The sequence below is a fragment of the Emydura macquarii genome, unplaced genomic scaffold, assembly GCF_026122565.2.
Source record: "Emydura macquarii macquarii isolate MOO-44397 ecotype Brisbane River unplaced genomic scaffold, CSIRO-AGI_Emac_v2 contig_3450, whole genome shotgun sequence".
NCBI lineage: Eukaryota > Metazoa > Chordata > Testudines > Chelidae > Emydura > Emydura macquarii.
Window position 1 is genome coordinate 744,401 of NW_027133587.1, and position 24,167 is coordinate 768,567.

The 24,167-nt window shown below is 45.3% G+C and overlaps 1 pseudogene; it reads right to left on the reverse strand.

Moving 5' to 3' along the window:
* LOC137144292 (zinc finger protein 850-like) overlaps positions 1 to 24,167 on the reverse strand; it is a 275,276-nt pseudogene that overhangs the window by 213,821 nt on the left and 37,288 nt on the right.

The window sequence follows — 24,167 nt, forward strand, 5'->3', positions numbered from 1 at the left end:
CAGTTATGTAATCAAATGCCCCCAGGAAAAAGAAAAAGCCACAACACAGAAGGAAGGAGAGAGTTTGTTTTATATAAAATGGAATTCCAGAGCAGGTTACATCTGATAATCTGGATGATTTAGCTGAGGTTAGTCCTGCTTTGAGCAGGGGGCTGGACTAGATACCTCCTGAGGTCCCTTCCAACCCTCATCTTCTATGATTCTCTGATCATATTGGTCCCTCCTGACCTTAACGTCTATGAGACTCCAAATCGGAACAGATTTTCCTACTAGGCTGTCCAAATCTCCTTCACTCAGTACCACCTCATTATTATTTGGACATGGTAGATACAAAGATTGTAACATCATCATTATGGGGGAAAAAAATCAGCCAACCTTCTCATCTGCAAACAATCCTAGCTCATCAGGAAAAATATTAAAAGCAGCTTTGCTAATAGATGGAAACAGCACAGAAGGTTTAATGTGTGGTTGGAATCTTTTCAAATTTCCCCACTAGGTCTTCACTCAGCAGTTTTCTCAAAGTATCCACTGTTGTAACCTGATGTAGTGTGGATGTGCAAATGCATAAGACTCAGGAGAAAAACTAAGAGACCAACCCACAGAATCAGGGCTCAGCGTTCATGTATCCTACAGTCTGAAACTGGAATCTCACACATTCATTCCCTTATTGGCTACCATCACTTGCACAGCATGGCAGTGCTTCTAGTCCAACAAGGCAGTTAGACTGAGACCCACAGGCATGGAATGGCCTCTGACGGAATCAGCTCTTTCTCCCCGTGCTTCATGAAACTTTGGATCCAAATGGCAAAGGACAATTGATCCCCATTTAATCATGGCATTTTCTAGGACCGTGATCAGTGCCACTAAACTAGGGAGCAGCGTTCTAAAAATAAATAGTTTACCTGGGCCAAAGGTCACCAGAGTTTGCATCTCTGGGGTGAAAATCAACCTCTGATACTTGCAATTTCTATCAGACTTCAACTAAGGTCAAGGATTTGACTAAGAGTGCTTTTACACTTCTCTGGAGTAGAATTCTTCACCAACCACTCAAAATAACAGTGGTGATAGTGAGGTATAACTCCCCCAAATATGCCCATTTATTTCTTTAACCTTGTAGCACAGATTTAAGATATGGACTAAACACAGGTGTGGCTCAGAATCCCCAGGAAGACACCAAAGGTGAGGTAGCTATTAAAAATAGGTAGCGTTCTGCCACTATATCACATTCAACACTGATGTCACTTTATACACATATGCAGAATCTCCTGGGGTGAACTCAACAGAAATGTCATTTCCATTTTCTCCATTTCTACCTAGATAAGGATTGCATTTCCCAAATAATAGACAACATGTACCTTATTTGGAAGGAGATATCTCCAGGAGCGACCACCTGCAGGGCTTGTGCATTTGTCTCCTTAAGCTGTTGTGAACCAGGTATTTTGCCTAGTGCCAAGTCATTTACTAGGGGATACTCTTTTTAGCAAATGGTTATTTGCTCAAAGTTCTGAAGAAATCTGAGCTAAATTCCAGAGCAAGATACATATGATGACTCAAAGTAAGAACAGAGTCTTGCATTCTTCGATGCATTCAAACCTCCTTCACTCAACATCACCTTATTATTATTAAGTCATGTTATTTACAAGACATTTCACATAATCATAACAGGAAAAATCAGCCAACCCTCCCATCTGCAAACAAGTCTCCTGGCTCAGCAGGAAAAAGATCAAAAACAGCTTTGCCAATATTACAAACAGAGATTGAAGCACAGAACGATTACTCTGTGTTTGGGATCCATTCAAATTTCCCCTCCAGCCCTAATGAGGCTGAATGAGAATCAGTGTGATACCTAGCACAGAGAACACGGAACAGGGCATCACTCTGGGAGGTGGAGAAATAGCATATGGGGAGGATGAACTCTCTTGTGGCTGACACTGAAACTAACACTGCTGGGCTGAGGGGGAATTGAGATGGTGATGGGGAAGGAGGGAATCCCTCTGACTCACCCTATCTTCTTCTGGTGTGACTGAGGGTGCAATGACATTCTTTGTACCCCCTTCCTGCTCTTTGTTATAGTTCAATATATTTTAACTGAGGAAAATGGTAGAAAAAAAGATCTGTTATTCAGCACAACCCAAAACAACATGAGAGCAACTGGGAAGGAGACAATTTATACTCAAAGGCATAACTTGATAACTGACAATTGCTTTGAATTGTGGGACTCGTGTAACGGAGACGCTCACACTTTGTTTTGCCTAGGAAAAGTGATGGAGTCTAGGTCAGGTGAAGGGGAAATCTTATGCCAAGCACTGTACCTGGGTTATATCTGCACTGCCACTATAGTTGGGTTTTACACCAAGATCACAAACTTCAGCAACTAACTCTGCGTACTGTCCTAGTGGATAGAAGGCACAGGTAGTTTTTGCTGCAGTGTAGCTTGTTGAGATCAAACCTATCTCCCCCACCTGGGGCAGATGAATATTTCTGGCAGGAGGGACACACACTCCCCTAACTCAAAAGGGAAAGGAGTTGATAGAAAAGATCACAGGACGGACCCCAAAGAAGGGTCAGGTCCAAAAGGCAGACGCAAGCAACTCATCTGGGAGAGCTCAGAGGCCATGCTGCAGGGGGTTGCAAAGCTCATTGTGTGGGAATTCACAAATGTGATTCTTAAAAAAAAAAAATCTCAGGGCAGCTCTAGTCATTCTAGGGCACTTGACCATGTGTGCTTAAAAAACAACAACAACAACAAAAAAAACACAAAAACCTACTCTAGGCTTCTCTGTTTAAAAATCTCTATATTTAAGAAAACATCACTTTAGGGCTCTCTCCCATGTGGATTTTTTTATGTGTGCTAAGGTCTGAGCATTGACCAAAGCTTTTCCCACATCGAGGACAAAATTAGGGTTTCTTTCCAGTGTGGACTTTCTGATGACCAGTAAGTTATTTCTTCTGAGTGAAGTTTTTCCCACACTCAGCGCAGGAGTAGGGTCTCTGTCTCCAGTGTGGATTCTTTGATGTCTGATAAGGTTTGACCTGTCCCTGAAACATTTCCCACACTCAGGGCAAGCATAGGGTTTCTCTCCAGTGTGGGCTTTCTGATGTTCGTTAAGGTTTGACCTCCATCTGAAGCTTTTCCCACACTCAGGGCAAGTGTAGGGTCTCTCTCCGTTGTGGATTCTCTGATGTGCGACAAAGTGTGACCTCTTATTGAAGCTTTTTGCACACTCACCGCATGTGTAGGTTTTCTTTCCAGTGTGGATTCTCTGATGTGCGGCCAGGATTGATCTCTGACCAAAATATTTCCCACACTCAGAGCACGTGAGAGTTTCCTCAGGTCTTTGACTCTCGCAAACTTTTCTTTCTGGGAGTGCACAACTCATGGAAACATTTCTGTTCGATCTTCCTGATAACATCCCATGTTGTTCTACTTGCTCACCGTCTTCCTCCAGGGGGTAATCCTCCTCATTCTCACTCATCATCTCATCACCTGATGGGACAGAGAGAGAATAAAGATACAGGTCACTCCCTAGGCTGGAGAGAAAGGAAATCTCAGAGAGAGGAATGAATAAATGTGTGAACAAACCAAAATATGTGCTGGACAGATCCAATGTATCAGGAGCGGATTTTCCCCAAGACCCTTCCCCAGAAGAAAGAGGGATCATTTCTGGGGCCACATCTCAGCAGAACTCTCAGGGAGAAGCGAGATTGGGGAGGGCCCTGCTGCCAGCGGTCAGTCAGGATAGGTGGGAGACATGAGTGACATCTGCCATAATGATTCCACACCTGCTGGGAAGAATCCTGAACTCAGAGAGCTCACAAGGTCTTCCTAGGACATCCCAAATGATTCCTGCCTTCACAGACAGTTTTTGAGTGAGTTTAACCAATTCCTCACCTGTGTAGGCATCTCTCAGGAGCACTTTTTTCTCAAAGCCCTGAAGATCAGGGATCCATGGCTCTTCCTCTCTTTCCAGCTGGGAGATCACCTCAGCTTTGGAAACCAGAAACCCTGCTCCAGGCAAAGAAAACAAGAGAGATCAGTGGAATGTGTGGGATACTCAGCACAAACAATATTCCATGATTTTAACACCAGCTCATTTTTAAGCAGTAACATCCCAAGACCAGCTCCCTTTGCTCAAAGCGGCAGGATGGTTATAATTATTATTATTAATCTTGTTCATCACCTTTGTACCTGTGGGCCAACTAAGAGTCGGTCCCCATTTTGCTAGGCAGGGTACAAACACAGAATAGGAGCTGGTCCATGCCCGGAAAATCTTACAATCTAAATAGACAAGACAGACACAAAATGGGGGAAGGGGTAGAACACATCAGGGAAGTGAACAATGTGACGGCAGAGCAACAGATATGACAAACACAGTCATATATTCAGACTATTTAATGTAATGTTATGACTAGGGCAGGTGTTTTCCAGAAATTGCTGCTAGTACTGCACTTCTTTCCGAAATGACCCTTCTTTTCTGGAATCACCCTTCATAACCAGAATGGCTGATCAGATGGTGGGCAGGGCAGGCAGGGTCACAACCCCCAGATTCAGACCTCTGAGGGATTCCACTCTTCCACAAGGATAGAGCATGTAGCTTCAACACCTCTGCAGACTGAGTCTCTGGCTTCAACACTCCTACTTCAACTTGTGAGCTCTGCCCAGATGGTCCAACCGAACCAGACTCCTGTTCAGAGACTGTTCCTCATTCAGGAATCAATGCACCTCAGCAAGTTTTTGCCGTTACACTGGGCAGATGTTCAAAACACAGTAGGGTTATTAGTCAACCGAAACACAGGACTGGAAAGTCCTTAGATTATCACAGAGAAGCAAAGATTGAGGATCTTGAACAAATGGCCAATGCTCTTGAGCCATGCTGCTGTGGAAAACATTTTCGTTTCCTTTCCCTGTGCCTGTCCATGTCTTCATTCTGATGAACCTCTCTGTGTCTTCCAGCCCTATTTTTCCTGCTCCCAAAAACATTAGGAGTCCATGTATATTTCACCCAGCCAAGCTGAGATCCTCACACTGAGAGCTGAGAATTCTTCCCTTGTCTATGTAGGGTATTCCCTTGATGCCGGTTGGTCCCAGCCAGTCCTTCATGACCCATTCATGTCACCCCACAACAGCTACATGACAAAACACCACGTCTCCTTCTCTTTGTATTCATTGCAATACCAATCACAGAGTGAAACTGAGGTGTGTATTAGAATCATAGAAGTGTCGTCAAAATGTCCACCTCTCTCACACATACACTGCTCATAGCCCTTGGAGAGAAAGCGAAGCGGAGGAATTGGACTTTGACATAGTGAACACAGTGAAGTGCAAACTGCAAGCCTCAAACCCTGGTCACAGAGGAGAGGCAGATGTGTCCCTGCCCACAGAGAGGTGCTGGGTAGAGGTCTGATACCTCAGAGGGCATTCCTTGAGCGGACCATGGAGGCAGGTCAAAGGTGTAGCTACCCAAGATCTATAACATCACAAAAGTACATTTTGGAGAATTAGGGAATCTAGTGAGTGAGGTGTAATGGGAGCGAGAATTAAAATTCCCCCGTGTTTAGAGAAAGCTTGGGAATTAAACACCAACTCAGGAGCAGCAGACTAAAACTTCTGGAAAAGGAGAACGTAAGAAACAGGAACTGGGACACGTGACCTCAGGAGGGACAGGCTCCAAGAAGCCTGCAGGGAAGACACTTTATGGCTGCTGCAGATGGAAACATGCATGGAGAACCAAGTAGGTTGAACATAAACAAATGGGTTATTAATCTTGCCCCAGTTAAGGGCCTGTTACATTAGGTTGAGGCTTTGCAGGAGTAGCTATGCCAACATCTGGGATTTAGCTGAACAGGCCTATGGAGATAATGCCAGGACAGATATTTGGCGCTCTCATTCTGACAGACAAACAAATAACCACAAACAGTTACAGTACCCCACAGGATTCTGCATGAAGGGTCTTTTGTGGGGCTTCAACTATGTGTTGCTATGCAGTATCTAAGCAGTTGGACTGCATTTATGTAGGTGAATTATCAATAAATAGGTGATGTAAATCATGAGTATTCATGCTTGATGCTTAATTATGGACACCCCAAAGGCCATATATAGATAGGGGCAGCTATTGACATTATTATAATCAGGATAAAAGGAGTAAATATGGTATATATCATCATACTATTACCATAAGGAAGGGGATGAATAAGTTACTCACCTTGTGCAGCAACAATGGTTCTTCAAGATGTGTCCCCCTATGGGTGCTCGACTGTAGGTGTGTCTGCGTCCCTGCGCTGCTGACTGGAGAACTTTGGTAGCAGTCTGTCCTGCTCATGCTGCTCTCTGCCTGCCAAGAGGCTAGCCAGCATCCACGGGCAGTCCCTCCTCAGTTCCTTCTCTACCACAGAGTCAACTACTAGAACTCCAAAGTAGAGAGGAGAAGCATGTGTCGTGGAGCACCTGCAGGGGAACAGGTCTCGAAGAACCACCATGACTGCACAAGGTGAGTAACTTCTTCCTCTTGTAGTGTCCCTATGGATGATTCACTGGAAGTGATTCCCAAGAAGGGTCCACCACTGGAGGTTCAGACTTCAGAGTTGAGTCTGATACAGATGATAGCACAGTGGCACCGAATTTCACGTCTGCAGCCGAACCCTCCAGGATGGCACAGTGTTCTGTGAAGGTGTGTGAAGATGCACAAGTAGCTGCTCTACAGATTTCTGATACAGGGATACCCTTGGAGAAGCTGATGGATGAGGAGACTGACTTTGCAGAATGCCTGCAGGTTGAAGATGGGGGTGTTACGGTATGGAATTGGTAAGAGTTTAATACAGCTTGAAACCCACTTGGAGCATTTCTGAGCTATAATCACTGTACCTTTGACCTATCTACAATGAAAAGGATGAGTCTCGGATGTTTCCTGAAGTCTCTCATCCTGTCCAAATAGAAGGCCAAGGCTCTCCTCACGTCAAGTGTATGGAGGATGTCTTCCCTATTATCCTACAAAAGGCTGGAAGCTGAATCATCTGATTTATGTGAAATACAGAAGTGACCTTGGGTGTGAATTACAGATTTGGGGTAAGCGTGACTTCGTCAGGGAAGAACATTGTGAAAGAGGAATGCCCCATCAGAGCCGCTATTTCATCAATCCTTCTTGTAGAGATGGCGAGGAGGAACGCCGTCTTTATCGAAAGGTGAGTTAGTGAACAAGTGGTTCAAATGATGGCCTAGTCAGACTTTTAATACTAGGTTGAGATCCCATTGAGGAGTGGGAAGTCTGGGTTGTGGGAAAAGGTTTGCTATGCCTTTGAGAAACCTCTTTGTAGTTGGCGATGAAAAGATTGAGTATCCTTCTACCTGGTCATGGTTTGTTGCAATTGCTGCTAGATGAACTTTCAATGAACTAACTGAGAGTCTGGATTTCTTGAGAGTCAATAGGTAGAGTAGGTTGGATCACTGGTAGGGTGGATGTATTGGGGATGAGACTCTTGGGCTGGCACCTGATTTGAAATCTCTTCCATTTACATAGATAGGTACAGCAACTGGTTTCTTTCTTACTGTGTAATAACGTTTCTTGCACCTCTTCAGAGGAAGACGTATTTAAGCACTGGAACCATGAAGGAGATGGGCTTTGAGCCATAGAATCTGCGAGTTGGGATGGAGAGTGCATCTCTCATTTTGAGATAAAGGTAAGGAGTGATTGAAAGAGTCTTCAGAGGACATAATTCCAGCTGTGACAGGTAAGGGAACCATGTCTGTTTGGGCCAGGCAGAAGCAATCACTATGATGTTTGCTCTTTTATCACTTTCAACAAGACATTCAGTATCAGAGGGAATGCAGGGGGAAGACATAAAAAAGGCCCTTGACCCATGGAAGGAAGAGAGCATCTCACATGGACTGTCTGATCCTCGTTCTGTACCAGTACCAACAACATTTCTTGTTCTAGTAAGGAATCTATGTCTATTTTTGATGTCCCCAATTGTCGAAATACGTTGTGGAGTACCACCGAATCTATACCCCATTTGTGCTCATGTGGGAATTTACAGCTGAGACTGTCCGTAGTCATGTTTTTCATTCCCAGCAAGTAGGCCGCTGATATTAGGATATTATGGGAGATCACCAGTTCCACAGTTTTAGTGCTTCTACTCTCAGGGATTGAGGCCTGGAGCCTTCCTGATGGTTTATGTAATACATGCAGGCCATATTGTCCGTCATGACCCTTGTGTCAATGTCTGATCAGCGGAAGGGAGTGAGCGCATGTGTTTCTGGCCATTCTGAGTTTGTGCAGGTTGATGTGGAAGCATCCCTCTGCCAGAGACAATTTGCCTTCTATTGTGCGACTATTGAGATGCGCACCCCATCCTATGAAGGATCCATCAATGCTCAGGAGTAGAGATGGGGAAGACTGAATACAATGGATTCCCATACAGACATTGACTAGGTTCTTCCACCAGTCCAAGGATTGCTTGACCCTGGTTCAGCATTGATAGTAGTTTGCTTATGTTGTCTCTGTTCGTTTTGTACACCGAACCAATCCATGCTTGGAGGCATCTCATTAATAGTCTGGCATACGCAAAAACCAATGTGCCCGCAGAAATGTGCCCCAGAAGCTGGAGGCAATGTCTGGCTGAAATTTTGGGACTGGTTTGTACTGTCTCCGTCAACAAGGAGAGACTGAGAAATCTGTGATGTGGGAGGAACACCTTTCCCAGAATGGAGTCAAGGTCAGCTCCTATGAATTCTAACCTCTGTAGAGGGGTTAAAATTGACTTTTGTTCGTTGATCTGTAGGTCCAGATTCTGAAACAGCTTCAGTGTTGTCTAAGTGACTTGTTGGGCCTCTGTGAAGGACTGAGCCCTGAGAACACAGTTGTCCAGGTAAAGCTAAATCATGAGTCTTTCGAAGTAGGCCGTCACTACCAAGAGGACCTTGGATAATACTCTGGGGGATGATGAGAGACCAAAAGTGAGTACTCTGTATTGGTACTGGTCTTGGCCTAGTGTGAACCTGAGGTAACATCTATGGCTTGGTATGGTCAAGATGTGAAAATATGCATCTTTAAGGTTGAGGGCAAAAAACCAGTCTCCTTTTTCTAACGCTGGAATGATCTTTGATTAACCTGACCATCCTGAACTTTTGAGCTTTGACAAACTTGTTGAGTGCTCTGAGATCCAGTATGGATTTTTTCTTTTGTATCAGGAAGTAACGAGAGTAGAAGCCTTTGCCCCCTAGATGTGTGGGCGCTCCATCACTCCTATGCTGAGGAGGTGGTTTATCTACCGACATAGCAGACTCTCGTGAGAAGAGTCACTGAATAAGTACGTGTTTTGGAGGAGGAAGGAAGGAGAAATGGATGGAGTATCCATCTCGGATGATCTCCAGCACCCATTTGTCGGAGGTTATCCATTCCCAGGTGCTGTGGAATGGGGCTATGCAGTTTCTGAAGGGATGGGTTGAGTTTCCCATCGTGAAGTGAGCAGAGTGTTGTACGGACAACTCCACCAATGGTGTTTTCGAGGTGGAGGAAAGAGAAGGAGTTTGGTGAGATCCCGTCATCTTCCATCAGGGGAATGTGGGTTTCTTCCTCTGGGGTTCATATGATCTCTGTTCACATTGAGGTGGATGTTGGGATGAGTATTGTGAGTGATGCTTGAATGGTGACTCCAGGCCGTACTCTCCGGCTGTGGGTCTGAGGGGTGGTATGCCCAGGGTCCATTGTGAAGTTGGGCTCCTTATGGAGGGTGAGAAGAGCATTCGGAAGCTAAGTCCTCTTCTTCACTTTCTGATTCTGACGATGAAAAGGGCGGTGCATGGCAGGACACCGTCAGTGAGCCAAGGCTCTGGGTGAATTCATTACCGGGGCCCTGGTACCAAGCAGAGGAGAGTTAGGTGTGTCGGACACAGAAAGATCTGTTGTGCACCGGAAATCTGTCCATTCAGAGGGTGTCGATGCCGGGAAAAGCTGTCGGTGCCAAGAGGCTTGTACTGACATTGTGGGAGACGCAAACCTGATAGCAGGGTCCATCGGTGCCAGGGATATGGTCAGCTGTACTGATATTGATGTCCATACTGACAGATCCTTCCCTGGAGCGGATCTTCTATGTTCCCCACGGTTCCAATGCTTCTTTGCCTGCACCCATCAGGTCTTTAGGCATCCCGACGCACCCTGTCGGTTTGGGTACCAGATTTAGATGCCTTCGGACCCATCAGTACTGATGATACTGACCGAGTGATGGATGGTTTTCAGCTCTATTTGGGTTTGCATTGTGGACTCCCTGGTCTTTTGTTTGAGGCCTTACGTGAGGGGATGGCAGGAACCATCTCTCTGAGCTCACCTCCCTTGGAAATGGAGGGTTGCGGTGAGTGCTTCAACTGGGATTCCGGAGGTCGGAGGGCTGATGCCATGAGCAGGAGTTTCAGCCTCAGTTCTCCGTCCTTCCTGGTCTGGGCTGCAGTTGCTGACACAAGCCACACTCTGTGGAATGTGCTTCTCTCCCAGGCAGAGAACGCACTGCGAGTGTCCGTCAGTCACTGGGATAGATTCCTTGCAACTGAGGCCCTTTTTGAAGCTCGGAGAGCCGGGCATATCCTTGTCCAGAAGGGGTCGTCCCCCTTGGGAGTCAATGGAAGATAAAGTCCTTTTCTTTCACTCTCTCTCATTTTTTTAAGGCAATGGCCAAAATAAAAGGTAAATGAAGCAAACCAAGAAAAAGGGGTTTCGGAAGAAGCTAAAATGAGCATTTCTAAGAGAGCTGATGATCCGCAAACAAACAGCTCTAGCTCCATCACTAGCCATGGGCGGTTGAAAAGGCAATCAGAAGGGATTCCCCACACACGCTGGCAGCCTCATGGCAGGCACAGAGCAGCGTATGCGTGGGTGGCATGGACTGTCATTCTAGCTCTCCAGTCAGCAGCGCAGGGGTGCAGACGCACCTACACTGGATTGTAGTCGAAAAAGAAAAATCACTTCACCCATTTCCCATTTTTTCAGTTTTGTCAGATCTCCGAGACACTGTAAATTAAATCAGGACCTCCCTTCTGATTGCCTCACTTTTTCTTCAAACTTTCTTTCCAATGTTGTCCATAAGCTGTCAGTATGCACAATGCAAGATAACAATGCAGAACCTTCTTTACTATCTATCCTTCTCTTAGTCCTACCATGATGCATATTGATCCCTGCCTATGATTTCAATGATAGCTGTCTGTATTAAATGAAGTTGCTGTGTCTGCTTCACCAAATTACAGCTTCTCTATTCACTTTGAGTAGCCACCAACAAGAGCAAGTTGTACCCCAAGACATAATCTTGCAGGTGTAATAGTTGTACAAGCTACACTACCACCCTGTGTCACCATCAGCAAAATGCCCATCGCTGCCTGAGCAGTGGCCCTGCTCTTGGAGAGGAGAATGTAGCAAAAACTCAGGATTGTTGGCCAGGGTCGCTGTGCACGGAGATGGGGAGGAGAGATGGGGGGTAATGAGCGGTGGAGGGGGGTCAAGAGTTAGAATAATAATATTTGGGGGGGAAAAGTGAAACTGAACAGAAATAAATCTAGAGTTTCAGGCTCTAATGGAACAAGACTTGGGCAGGGATTGTGTGTTTAAGGTCTGGGATCCCCCCCAGCTCTAGACTCCAAAACCTCTCCTCCCTCCCACTGACCACCCCCCAGCCCTCTTCCTGAGTGCCCTTCCTCCACACTCCCCTCCCCTTCTTCCCACTACTCTCAGCTGCCAACACCTCCTGGCACCTTGGGAGCTTCGTGTGCTCCCTCCTCTCTCTCACTACCTCATCCCTCCCTGCTGCTTCTTAATTCTTCACACACCCCTCCCCACCTCCTGGCACCCCATTAATATCTACTCCCCTCTTCTCCTCCCCTCCCACTGCTCTGCTCTCCCTTCCCCACGGACTCTTGAATGGCAACATCATACACTCTCCCATCAAAAGTTGAGCTCATCTGACTGTCACACAAGCCGTGCATGAGTCAAACATCTATTTACTCAACTTAATTCGGAATTGTACGAGCAGCATAATTTCTTTTAAATTAAGGAAAAGACATGGGAACTGCAGTTCTTAATTTAGTTTTAGTGCATCCAGTAATGATAAATGAAATACAGTTTAATACAATTGACCGACAGCACCAAATATACACGTGTCCAAAAAATTATACTAGTGGCTGGGAGAGGAGTCAAAAGAGGGGGACAAGGAAACCTGTCAAAACTTGGATGCTGTGTGAAGGTATAAAGTTATTATTACTCAGGTTCTTTAGAGACCCCACAGCTTCTAATAAGCAAGGGGACAGGACTCCTTACCCAGCGAGGCCACCGTCTCATAGTTTTCCTGCATGACATCCCTGTAGAGAGCTCTCTGAGCGGGGTCCAGCAAAACCCATTCCTCTTTGGTGAAATGCACAACCACCTCCTTGAAGGTCACCAGCCCCTGAAAGAGGAAGAATTCCCCACTCAGCACCTGCTGCCCCAGTCATCACCCCATTATTGAGAGAAGAGGGCCAGGTAAAGGGATGTTCTGGGGTCTCATGTCAAGAGAGTCCCATCCCTACCTTGTCAGAGCAGTCAAGAGGCATCAGGGTGAGGGGAGAAGGAGAGAACCTTTGTCCCTCCCAGCTGACAGAGCGTGGAAGGGTCTTCACATTTATCACACATCTACTAGTCAGAGCTTGATATAGGAGATGGAGCATCCAACACAGTTCAGATACAGCCCCCTGCTGGGAATCCCAACACCCTCCCAGTAAAATATATGGTAGAAATGGGGAAGTCAGTAGGAAGAACAATACATCTGAAGGTTGGAACTGTAGAAAATTGGTAAGGGAAGCACACAGAAATCTACGGCCAGCAGAGTCAAAGAAAACAGCAGCCATTAAAGTTAGATCTTTTTAAATCAGTGGTCCAGATACCTTAAATCCAAGAATTCTAAAGGCCCAGGTTGAGGAGCATGCTGGGTTTTCAATGTTGATTTTCAATAACTCCTGGAAGACTGGGGAAATTCCAGAAGACTGGAATAAAGCTAATATTATGCCAGTATTTAATAAGTGTAAGTGTCATGATCCAGCTGTAAATGTGATGGCCCAGTCTGACAGACACTGGGCAAGACAATGGAGTAGCTGATACTGGAGTTTATTAATAAACAATTAAAGGAGGGTAATATAATTGGTACCAATCAAAGGTTTAGGGAAACAGATCGTACCCAACTAAATGGATATCTTTATTGGATGAGATCACAAAGGGGGGAAATTCTCCCCCTAGCTCCCATGAGTCTGTTCCTTGAAACTGGATGCCAGATTACACAAGTTGCAGCAGGGTTGTCACATCATGTTCCCTACCTTCCTGCACCCTATCTATTTCCTCTCTCCTGCCACCTCCTGCAGCTCCTACTCTCCTATGCATTTACTGCTCCTCTCCCTCCAAGCAGAACCTACCCCCCCACTGCTCCCTGATAATCCCTTACCTGAGTCAGCTCTAAGGCAGCCATTTCCTTCCCCCTGGGAGGATGGGATGATCTGGAGCAAGAAGTAGACGTTATTCTGAAGCCTGTCAGGGTGAGAAGAGCAATATCAGAGAATTCAGCAGGGGCTTTTGTCCATTTGTCCATTCGCCGATTCCCCCCAGGCTTTTTCCCTGGAAAGGGCCGTTCTAGGTTCTGCCACACTGTGCAGGCCTATCCCCTTCCAGGCCTATCCCCTTCCCGCCAGGATGAATCTCTCGGAGACATGGTGACTCCTTTTCAGTAACAAAGTCTCTGAACCGAAGGCCAGAGAAAAGTAGCACTAAAGTAGTCACCTTGGGGAATTCTCCCTGTCCTTCTCCCCAAGGCAGCCGGCACAGGTTTAGAAAGTTGTTTGATGCCCCAGTATGACACACCGCACCCCATGTACACCCTTATGGTGTGATTGTGTATCATTCATGTTCACCCTTATAGTGTCACTGTGTATTGTTTAATGCAAAGTATGTTATGTCAGGTGTGTTTGGAGTGCTCACGGCATACTGAACATTATTGTTGTAGCAGTACGTTCCCTGCCATGTCCTATGTATGGTTATGAAGCTCTGCTCTGTACTATACCCAAATATGCATCTCACATGGCTTGAGGCAGAGGCAGGTAAACATTGAAGGCAGAGAAGGTGGTTCACGCCCCGCTAAGGCATCCATAAAACAACCCAGCTCTTCCAGGAACAATGGACTGGGGTAAGCATCGGATAAGGTGATGAACAATTGACTCAAGGAGAAAACCAAGCCTCATGGGGGTAAGGGTAAGGTTAGTGAACCAAATGTGGGATCAGCTGACCAAAAGGTTCCAGAATAACAGCTCATCAATACAACAGCATTTCATTAAAAACATAGATCCCAGCAAATTTGAAGTTTGAAACCCACCCTGATGAGAAATTGGAGGATGAACTGTAAACATTCAATAAAAACCTATCCCTGTCAAGAGTGTTTTGAGAAATGTAATCTGAGTATGGCAGATAAATCAAAAGGTGTTCAAACTAACTTGGCAAGAAAATAAATTGCATGAACAAATGCTCATTGGGAGCAGATTACGGGTGCAAGAGGGAATTAGGGGTGTAAATGTAGGTGGTAATAGGAGGAGGAGTTTGGGTCTTCAGCTAGAGACGACACCTGTGGTTTGAACTATAGGTACACAGATAGCTTTAAAGCTAAAGATAAGATCTAGTAAGACATAGATATAAAGCAGTAATTCAAGAAGCCTACAGGGCCAAGCCTGTGAGGCATTAGCTTAAGCATTTAGCATAAGAAATTAGGCCTATAAACCTTAGCATGAAATAAACTGACAAACAATGAACCAATGCAACAAGATAAAATGACACCAGAGCCCCCTGTCACGTGCAGCTTGGTAAGGTCCCTAGACCCCCCAGTGTTAAACTGCAGCAACAGTTCATGTGTCCATGAACGCACAAGTTATCTTGGCAGGACAGCTCAGCCCACACAAAGCTGGGAGTGTCTCTCTGCTGCCCCTCCATAACATGCTGCAATGTTCAGCCAGCCTCAGGCCTCTGTGAAGTTACTGCTCCGCCAGAGCCTTCAAACTGGGATATGGCGCAGCACTGCCAATCATAGAGCACTAGTGTAAATTCGGTCCATGCTAAGGGTTTGCATAGTTTCTGCAATGCCAGCGTAGCAGAGACCTACGGTACCCAAAGCAACAATATGGTGGCATTGGGATGAAGGACAACTGGGTTCTGTTACTAGCTGTATCACTGACAGGCTGGATGACCTAGGAAAAGTCAGTGTTTCTCCTCCCAACTTTAGTCTATTTGTCCCTGGGCTTTTATATCTGTTGTCTTGATATATCATCAGACTGTAGCCTGTGGCGCACTAACGGTCCATGAGGACCTTGCTGATGCGCACCATCAGTTTGTCTGCTGTGAAAAGGGATATTTGTCTGTTTGTTAATGCCACTTTTCACAGCAGCCTGAGTGGCTCACAAGCATCACTTTTCACAGCCAAAAAAAAAAAAAAGTAATGGAAAAAACAAAGACAAGAATGTGTAAAGCACCTTATATCTGTTTCTATTCTACTGGGGTCCAGTAAAGATTACAGACAACACTACATTTTTTTCAGTTTTGAGTATGCAAAAAAAGCTCTACATAAATAAATTACAGTGATTTGGACATGTGTGTGTGCACCTATTTATTTGTTTTTCCTAAAGTTAATTAAGTATTTTAAGAAAAATGGTCAGAGCAAGAGTTGGTGGCCACATTTTGAAGCCACCAGAAATTTGTTCCAAGACCCATTGCCTTAGACTATCCCAGACTGGTGTATTTCTAAACCTGTTCTTAAAAACCTCCAGTGAGGGAAATCCCACAGCCTCCCTTGGAAGCCCATGCAATGCAAACAATCAGTTCAACACAACCCTGGACAAATACAAGCTGGGCTCTTGGCTAAGGAAAGAGGCTGGAATTCAAACAATCTGGGTTCAGTTCCCAGTTTTGTACTAAATTCTTAACATGAACTTGAGCAAATTACTTCATCTCTCTGAGCTTCAGCTTCCACATCTGTAAAATGGGGACCAGCTGCCCACTCTTTAACCTTTGGCCTTTCTGTGGCAAGGACTCTCACTCCCTCACTGTGGGTATGTCTCCACTGCACTTAAGACACCAGCGGCTGGCCCGTGCTGACGTCAGCTCACAGGGCTCAGGCTAAGGGGCTGTTTACTTCCGGTGTAGACATTTCAGCTCTCTGTGACCATGCCACCTCCCAGGGTCCTACAACCAAGGCTCCAGCCTGAGCGCAGACAGCTACTTTACAATTAAACACCCCGTTAACCACAGCCCCAGGATGCTTGAATCAGCTGGCCTGGGCCAGCCGGGGCTTTTTTAGTGCAGTGTAGACATAACCTTGGGGTTGGGGCAGCACTTATCACAATGGAGACAGTGATCTTGGTCCTGGCACAACCAAGGGGCCTGACCTTGGTCGGGATTTGTGCAGCATGTGGCACAATGGGGAGCCTGATCTCAGTCACGGTCACTGTCACACCCAGCACCACCAGCTTGCTGATCTATGTAGGGGTCTGCACAAGGTCCATCCTGCACCCATAAAAATGGGGAGCCCCTGGTCTCGGTCAGAGTCCATGCAGAACCTTCCATAGTAGGGAAGCCTGCTCTCTGAGGTCTGTGCCCTGTCCAGGGACCCTGATCTCTGTCATTTGCCCCATTTTCTCTCCACTTCACCAATGTCTGACTTGGTGAACTGTCTAATTTGAGAGAAAAGAGGGATTAAAAAACCCATGGATTTTGATATTTGCTATCTACAGAGAAAGGGGGAGCATGGGGCAGAATGTTATCAACGTTAGAGAGGGCAGGGGTAAAGCAGAGGGGATTTCATTTCCCCCTTTCTCTCCCCCTCCTCTGTCATCACCTACTCTTCTCCTCTCCCTGTAATTCCCTGACTGCACAGAAATGGTGACATTTACATGTACCCCTTCGCACACGTCTCCCCCCTCCCTCCTGTCCCTTGCAGTTTGGGCTCTTATTTTTAACCCTTCCTGACAAACAACCTCCAGCCCAGACACACAACAAAGAGGAAACCCCAGTAAGGACTGGTTTCCACCTCTTCTTCCTCTCCCCAGTTTAGCCCCAAGAAGGGGCAGATCCTGGCAGGGGCCGAGGGCAGAGGGTTACTTGCTGTTACAGCAGCTCAGAGCCTCAGGCTGGGAGCAGATTCCCAGGGGCTGCCTGCGAGATCCCACCTTAGTTCCCAGGGATATTTCTGCCCACTCACTTTCCTGCCCCTCCCCATAGCTGGGTCTCTCTCAATTTCCAACGGACTCCAGCTCCCCAGAAGGGGTCGGCAGAGCCCGGGGCTGCCCTGCAGGCTGGTGCCAGCTGCAGAAAGTCCCCGGGGCTAGGCACAGAGAGGGTTTAAGGAAGGTCTCTTCCAGCACAGACCCCTCTGCTCAGCATTGCACTCACCCAGGTGCAGCACAGGGGCTGATCACACACTGCTCTTCCTTTGTGCTCCCAGACTTCTCGGGGTGAATAGATGTCCCGATTTTATAGGGGCAGTCCCACTATTCGGGGCTCTCTTTTACATGGGCACCTATTATGCCCAGCCCCTGCACTGCTTGCTCACACTTGCTATCTCTCTGGTCAGGGTCACCCTAGACTCCTCCCTCTCCCCCAGCAGCACCCACTGCCTGTGCTGCAAACAGAGACTGAGGGAGGGGAAAGGGGTAAAAGGAAGCGCCGGGGGTTGTGGGAAATGTAGTCTCTCTGAGTTGTGCATCTGCATGTAGGGCTGTTTCCTCCACTCTCTCGTCCCCACCGCCCTACGTTCCGAGCTCAGCCTGCCAAGAGCTGCGAGTCAGAGGGACAAGCTGGCTGGGGTCCAATCTGTTATTGCAGCAGCCTCTGTTGGTGAGAGAGGCATTTTCGAGCCACACAGAACTTGTCTTCAGGTCCAGAAAAGGCTGCGACTGACACCCTGCCCGAGTGAGCAGCCCGTCTCTTAATCCCTGCCAAACGGGTTGAATAGGAAGCCTCCCTCTCTGACTCCCACCTTTAACCACTGCACCTGAATGAGTAAAACTGGAGAGGGGAATGCAGCCCACAAGTATTCTGGGCAACAGGTCACCCCTAGGGCTTCATGCAATTCCAAGCACAGGGGTAAGCAGAGGAATGATCCCTCTATTGTGGAGAGCTTTCCTGACTCATTCACTCCCCTGTGGGATTGGTTAGCAAAAGGATCTGAGTCCTTGCTCCCCCCCGCTTTACCCAGAGACCTGCCTGACCACGAGGATCCTCAATCTCGTCACTTTCAGTGACAACAGGGAGTTATGGTGACCCTGACCCACTGATCGATGCGTATGGTGCAAAGAAATACCGGTTATTAAACAGCAACCAACTGAGAAAAGATGAGAAAGGTTAAAGGAAAACACCTAACACCGCCCATTGGGCCCAAGGACACCATACACAGCATCTCTGGGGTGTAAGGGATATTCACAGTCTGTTTCTCACACGTCACAGGCCTCCTGCCCAGGCCCTGGTTGTGTTGCAGGGATGCCGAGAGTCAGACACTTGCTCTGGCGGTGGCCACACCCCCCCAGGATCTACATGTCAGGGCCCTATTGCAGAGTTAAGGTTGGCTGGTGCAACATCACGCCCTTGCAGTACCTCCATTTCAGCAAAACTCAAACTTCTCAAAACCAGGAAATGCAGTTAAGGTTGCCCCCATCACCTTAACCAAATCCTCTTTGACCAATGTCCCAGTAACACACACGTATTTTATCTGCCAACACCCTGCTGGCTGAAATCTGCAATCTTTTCTTCACCTCCTTTTGCAGTCCTTCCAACCAGACCTCCAACCTTATCTCAGACTGATGAGGGAAAACACCTGGGCTAGCTAGACTGGGCTAGGGACTGGACATGGTCCTCCAGTGGTAGCAGAGACAGACCCCTGACCCCTACTCAGATCAGCCCCACCTCATTGATCCCTCCTCACTCAGACACATTGCACAACCTCACCTCCCCCCTCAAAATGCTCAAAAGCCTGGATAGCGGAGCTTGTTTTCCCTTGTGATCATCTTTAGCTCCCCCTCCGCACCTGGACACAGTTGGAGGGGAAACCCATGTATCCTCCATTACTTCCCTTTGGGAACCAATGTGTTAATTTAGAGGAAGATAACGAGGCTCAGATGTGGAGTGGCTGATCTCCCTCTAGATTCTCCACAGTTCCAGCACAGGTTGCTTATTGAAAGAAGTGACTCAATATCCCACTTCTAAGTTTTATTAACTGGAACAAATAAAATGAACACACATAATTAAGGTTAATTGATTATCAACACTACTCAGCTAACTAAGGGTTAAACAGTACAGTTATAAGTTCAGGTCAAATCCGTAAATCAACGACTGAACAATGATGTTGTGTTGGAATCAAGTCATCAATTTAGTCAAACCGTCAGATTGATGCAGCAGAAAAGCAACACTTACAAATCCTAAAACAGCAGCTTAATGATGCTGGAGCATATTTAGTTGTGGTTTCAGTACAATCAGAGATTTTCACCCAGGTAGTGATATTCACATTTAGCAAGCTGAATCTTTCAATATTAAAACAATTGCTGATGAACAATTCATATGTGACATGTACATTTCCTGGAATGGTGACTCATAGGTGAGGAGCAGGCATTCAGCGGATTTCACAGGGCACAGTTTTAAGGCTATTAAAATTTGGAGAACTATCCTTTCTCGCATTTTCCTTGTTTGGATTTCAGAGGTAGTTACACACTCTCACTCTCTCTGACACACACACACACATACACACTGTGACACCCTAATATAATAGAAAGGCTCCAAGTTAATTAAAAAAAAATAAAAACACAAGAGAAAAAGGAAGAACAAATTTCTAACATTATAAAGATTATTATATATAGATCTCTGCAGCTCCCTCAGTCTTTGGATTTACATGGATTAGAATTTGTAGCTGCAGCTGAGGAACCAGGTATTGGCATAGATGTCTCAGCACTTGGGGCTAGCAGGCTTTTTCAGGTATAGGGAGCCCAGGGAAGGCTGGCATAGGCTGTCCATTTTGTGCTTCATTCCCCAGAGGGGACCAGCCCTGGGACCCTGGTAGTCAGTCTCCCTTCGATGGCTTACATGACGTAGGAATGGTCATGCTGGGTCAGACCAATGGTCCATCTACCCCAATAACCTATCTGAGAGTGACCAATGCCAGATGTTTCAAAGGGAATGAACAGAACAGGCTTGTTGACATGAAAGGTGAAGGACTTCCACTTTTCCCTTTACTTCTGTCAATTCCAGCTTACTCCACCTTGCCACACCTCCTCCAAGGTCTCTGGGCAAAATCAGGTGTAAATTTCTCCTTCCATACAAATGTGTCCAGTTGAAGGGAGGTAGACTTTGGTCCAATGTCAGTTTGGAAAAGCCCAATTTAACCAATAGGTTTTCTCTAAGTATCTGCTATTTTAACAGCATGTAGTGTGGATGTGCAAACCCCAAAGATATAAAAAATGTAAGAAACACAAGGCCAGTTATAAGGGTTAAATAGCTGTGCTTTGACAGCTGACCTCCTCAAAAGAAAAGCAGGTCTCAGCACCCATAAAAGAACTGGCTGCAAAAACAAAACAAACAGAAACAAACTAAGAAACAGAAATGCTACCATCATGCATCCATCACAATTTCAAATTTTGACATTTCCGGACAGATGTGACATCTTTGCTTTGCAACCAGGGAAACTGGGGAACTTTATGGGTGTTACACTTTAACTGGGCCAATGTCAGTTTGGAAAAGGCCCGTTTCACTCAGCAGTTTTCTCCAACTATCCGCTGTTTTAACTTGATGTTGTATGGACATGCAAATGCATAAGACTGAAGAGCAAAACTAAGAGACCAACCTGCAGAATCAGGACTCAGCGTTCATGTATCCTACAGTCTGAACTTGGAATCTGATACATTCATTCCCTCAGTGGCTACCATCACTTGCACAGCATGGAGGTGCTTCTTGTCCAACAAGGCAGCTAGACTGAGACCCACAGGCATGGAATAGTCTCCGATGGAATCAGCTCTTTCTCCCTGTGCTTCATGAAACTTTGGATCCAAATGACAAAGGACAATTGATCTCCATTTAATCATGGCATTTTTTAGGACTGTGATCAGTGGCACTGAACTAGGGAGCAGCGTTCTTAAAATAAATGGTTTACCTGAGCCAAAGGTCACCAGAGCTTCCATTTCTGGGGTGAAAATCAACCTCTGATACCTGCAATTTCTACCTGAGTTCTTGTCAAATCTTTGGCCTTAGTTGGAGTACTTTTACTCTTCTCTGGAGTAGAATTCTTCACCAACCATACAAAATAGCAGTGGTGATAGTGAGGTATAACTACCCCATATATGCTCATTTATTTCCCAATTAACCTCGTGGCACAGATTTAAGATAGGGACAGGTGGACACCAAAGGTGAGGTAGCTATTAAAAATTGGTAGCTTTCTGCAACTATATCACATTCAACACTGATGTCACTTTATACACATGTGCAGTATCTCCTGGGGTGAACTTAACAGAAATGTCACTTCCATTTTCTCCATTTCTACCTAGATAGGGATTGCATTTCCCAAATAATAGACAACATGTACTTGATATTGAAGGAGATATCTCCAGGAGCAAACACCTGCACGGCCTGGGCCACAACAGCTTAAGGAGACAAATGCATGGATATTTTGCCTAGTGCCAAGTCATTTACTAGGGGATATACTCTTTTTAGCAAATGGTTATTTGTATCAAAGTCCTGAAGAAATCTGAGCTACATCTTGTCAAGGAAGACTAATATCCAATTATGAAACCAAAAGGCATTCAGGGAAGAGAGAGAAACCCACAACACAGATGGGCGAAAGACACTTTCAGTTTCATATAAAATGAAATTCCAGAGCAAGATACATATGATCACCTAAAATAAAAACAGTCTTGCATCCTTCGATGCATTCAAACCTTCTTCACTTAATATCACCTTATTATTAAGTTATGTTATTTACAAGACATTTCACATCATAACAGGAAAAAACAGCCAACCCTCCCATCTGCAAACAATTCTCCTGGCTCAGCAGGAAAATAATCAAAAGCAGCTTTGCCTATATATAGAAATGGGGACTGAAGCACAGAATGATTACTCTGTTTTTGGGATCCTTTCAATTTTCCCCTCCAGCTCTTTTGTTGGCCCAATCCTGTTTTCATGAAATACATGAAAGAACAGAGCCACAAACACCCACTCCCCCTCCTTCCTACCAAGAGGCACTTCAGTCCGATGCACTGTCACTGTAATCAAAAGCTAAAACCTCAACTGACTCTTATTGTTCTACCCTTTGAAATGTTCACTTCAGTCTTTTTAAAATATTCATTTACTGCATATCTTTGGAACAAGAGATCCCAGACTTTTGTCTAAGCTATTTTCTGTAAATCCTACATTACAGTTTCACATGGTTTCAAATCATATTATTTAGTAATAATTCAAGTCTGTCTTTATTTTGAATAATTCTATTTGTTTTAAGATTATTTGTAAAACCACTCCACTGACCATTTTATCCGTTGATTTTACCCACTTTCAGAATAGTTGTAAACATCCTATTTGATATGTGCTTAAGTCAAAAACAAAATAATATTTGCTTTAAAAAATGTGAATTCTTCAACTAGGAGTTGGTACTGAGTGATTGAAGTGTGAATGGCTGAGCAATTAAGGTGGATGTAGATAGGGAGAGTGATTGAAAAATGGTCAAACACGATGAAGAAAACACCAGCCTCACCTCAAATGTTTGAGGGAGGAAGAAAGGAGCAAAGATAATGACTTTTACCATTCAACTGGCCGAAGAAGAGCCCACCCTGATAACTTTGGAGTCAGCCCACTTCAAAGAACAAAATCTGATCAGGCTTGGAACAATGTGGGTGATTAAGGATCACACCAAATGCAGATTCAGCATGACAGAGCAAAAACCCATAGACTTACATGGAGTCTTTTCCCTATAAAATGGGACAGAAAGATGAAGGCTGGAGGTTTGGGTCTACCTCACCAACCATCCAGGAGTACCGATGCGCATCGGCAGAACCTTGCTTCTCACCCTCATGCTACAGTCACCTGGCCAGTGACTACCAGGAGCACCAAGAGGCTGGTAACTATAACATCTGTGAGACCCCTATGTATGTTTATCTGTCTCCCTGTCTGTGTGTATAAGTGTGAATGAAAGTACCAATTAAAAGATGTGTCAATGAAGTATACTTTATTAGCAAGAATCTCTGTCACCCCTTTCACAAGTATTTTGCAAAAATTCGGACCCAGTCCATGGATGGAACAGGTCCTCTCGGATGTCCGTACCATTTCAGATTTAGAAGACAAATTGGCCCAGTACCTGGTGGTATATAACCTGTCCAGCCCAAGCAAAAGGGAAACTGAGGTACACCACCCCGTGAATTTCATGAATTTAAAAAAAAAAAAAAAGGAAAAAAAAGAAGAAAGAGGGGAAATTCATCCTAAAACCTTAAAAGGTAGAAGCCATTACAAACCTGGCCTGCCTATTGAACAAAAACACAGGAAAATATGAGGGTAATTCATCTGTTTTGCCTGCAATCAGAAAGGAAATTTGTAGAAGGGTATTTTAAGCAATAATCTGCCCCCCACCCCCAAGGGGGTAGAAAAGTGTTCTTTTTATCTTTCAGAACTGCAGGAAAAACTGGCGCCAGCGAAACAACTAAAGAACAAAACCATGGATCTACTGTTGCAACAAAGATTGTGTTTTATGTTTTGTGTTGTTTGTCTTTTTACAAACATTGTTGTGTATGGTACTGGGTTTAAAAAAAAAATAATCAGGGGAGGTACTGCATGAAGCAGAAAAGAATCAAGAAGCACTGTAACTGTATTTACAAAAAACATTCTCTATCAGGTAGAAAAGAGGCAAAATAAAGGGTAATCAAGATCAATGAATTTGGAAGGAAAAGGGGTCCTGAAAATAGAAGTTTATGTAGAATTATAGCAATTAGGGGGTGTAATTTTGAATTTCAAGTGCCTGAACTTAGATATAATCAGTTAAAAGTGATATATACTTTTTATTTTGCTGTGAAAGCTGTACTTCTTGGAATGAATTTGACTGTTTTACAAAAGTGCTTGTACATCCTAATATGTAGAACCAGCTGCACTGCCAAACAGGAAGGGCGCAGAGTC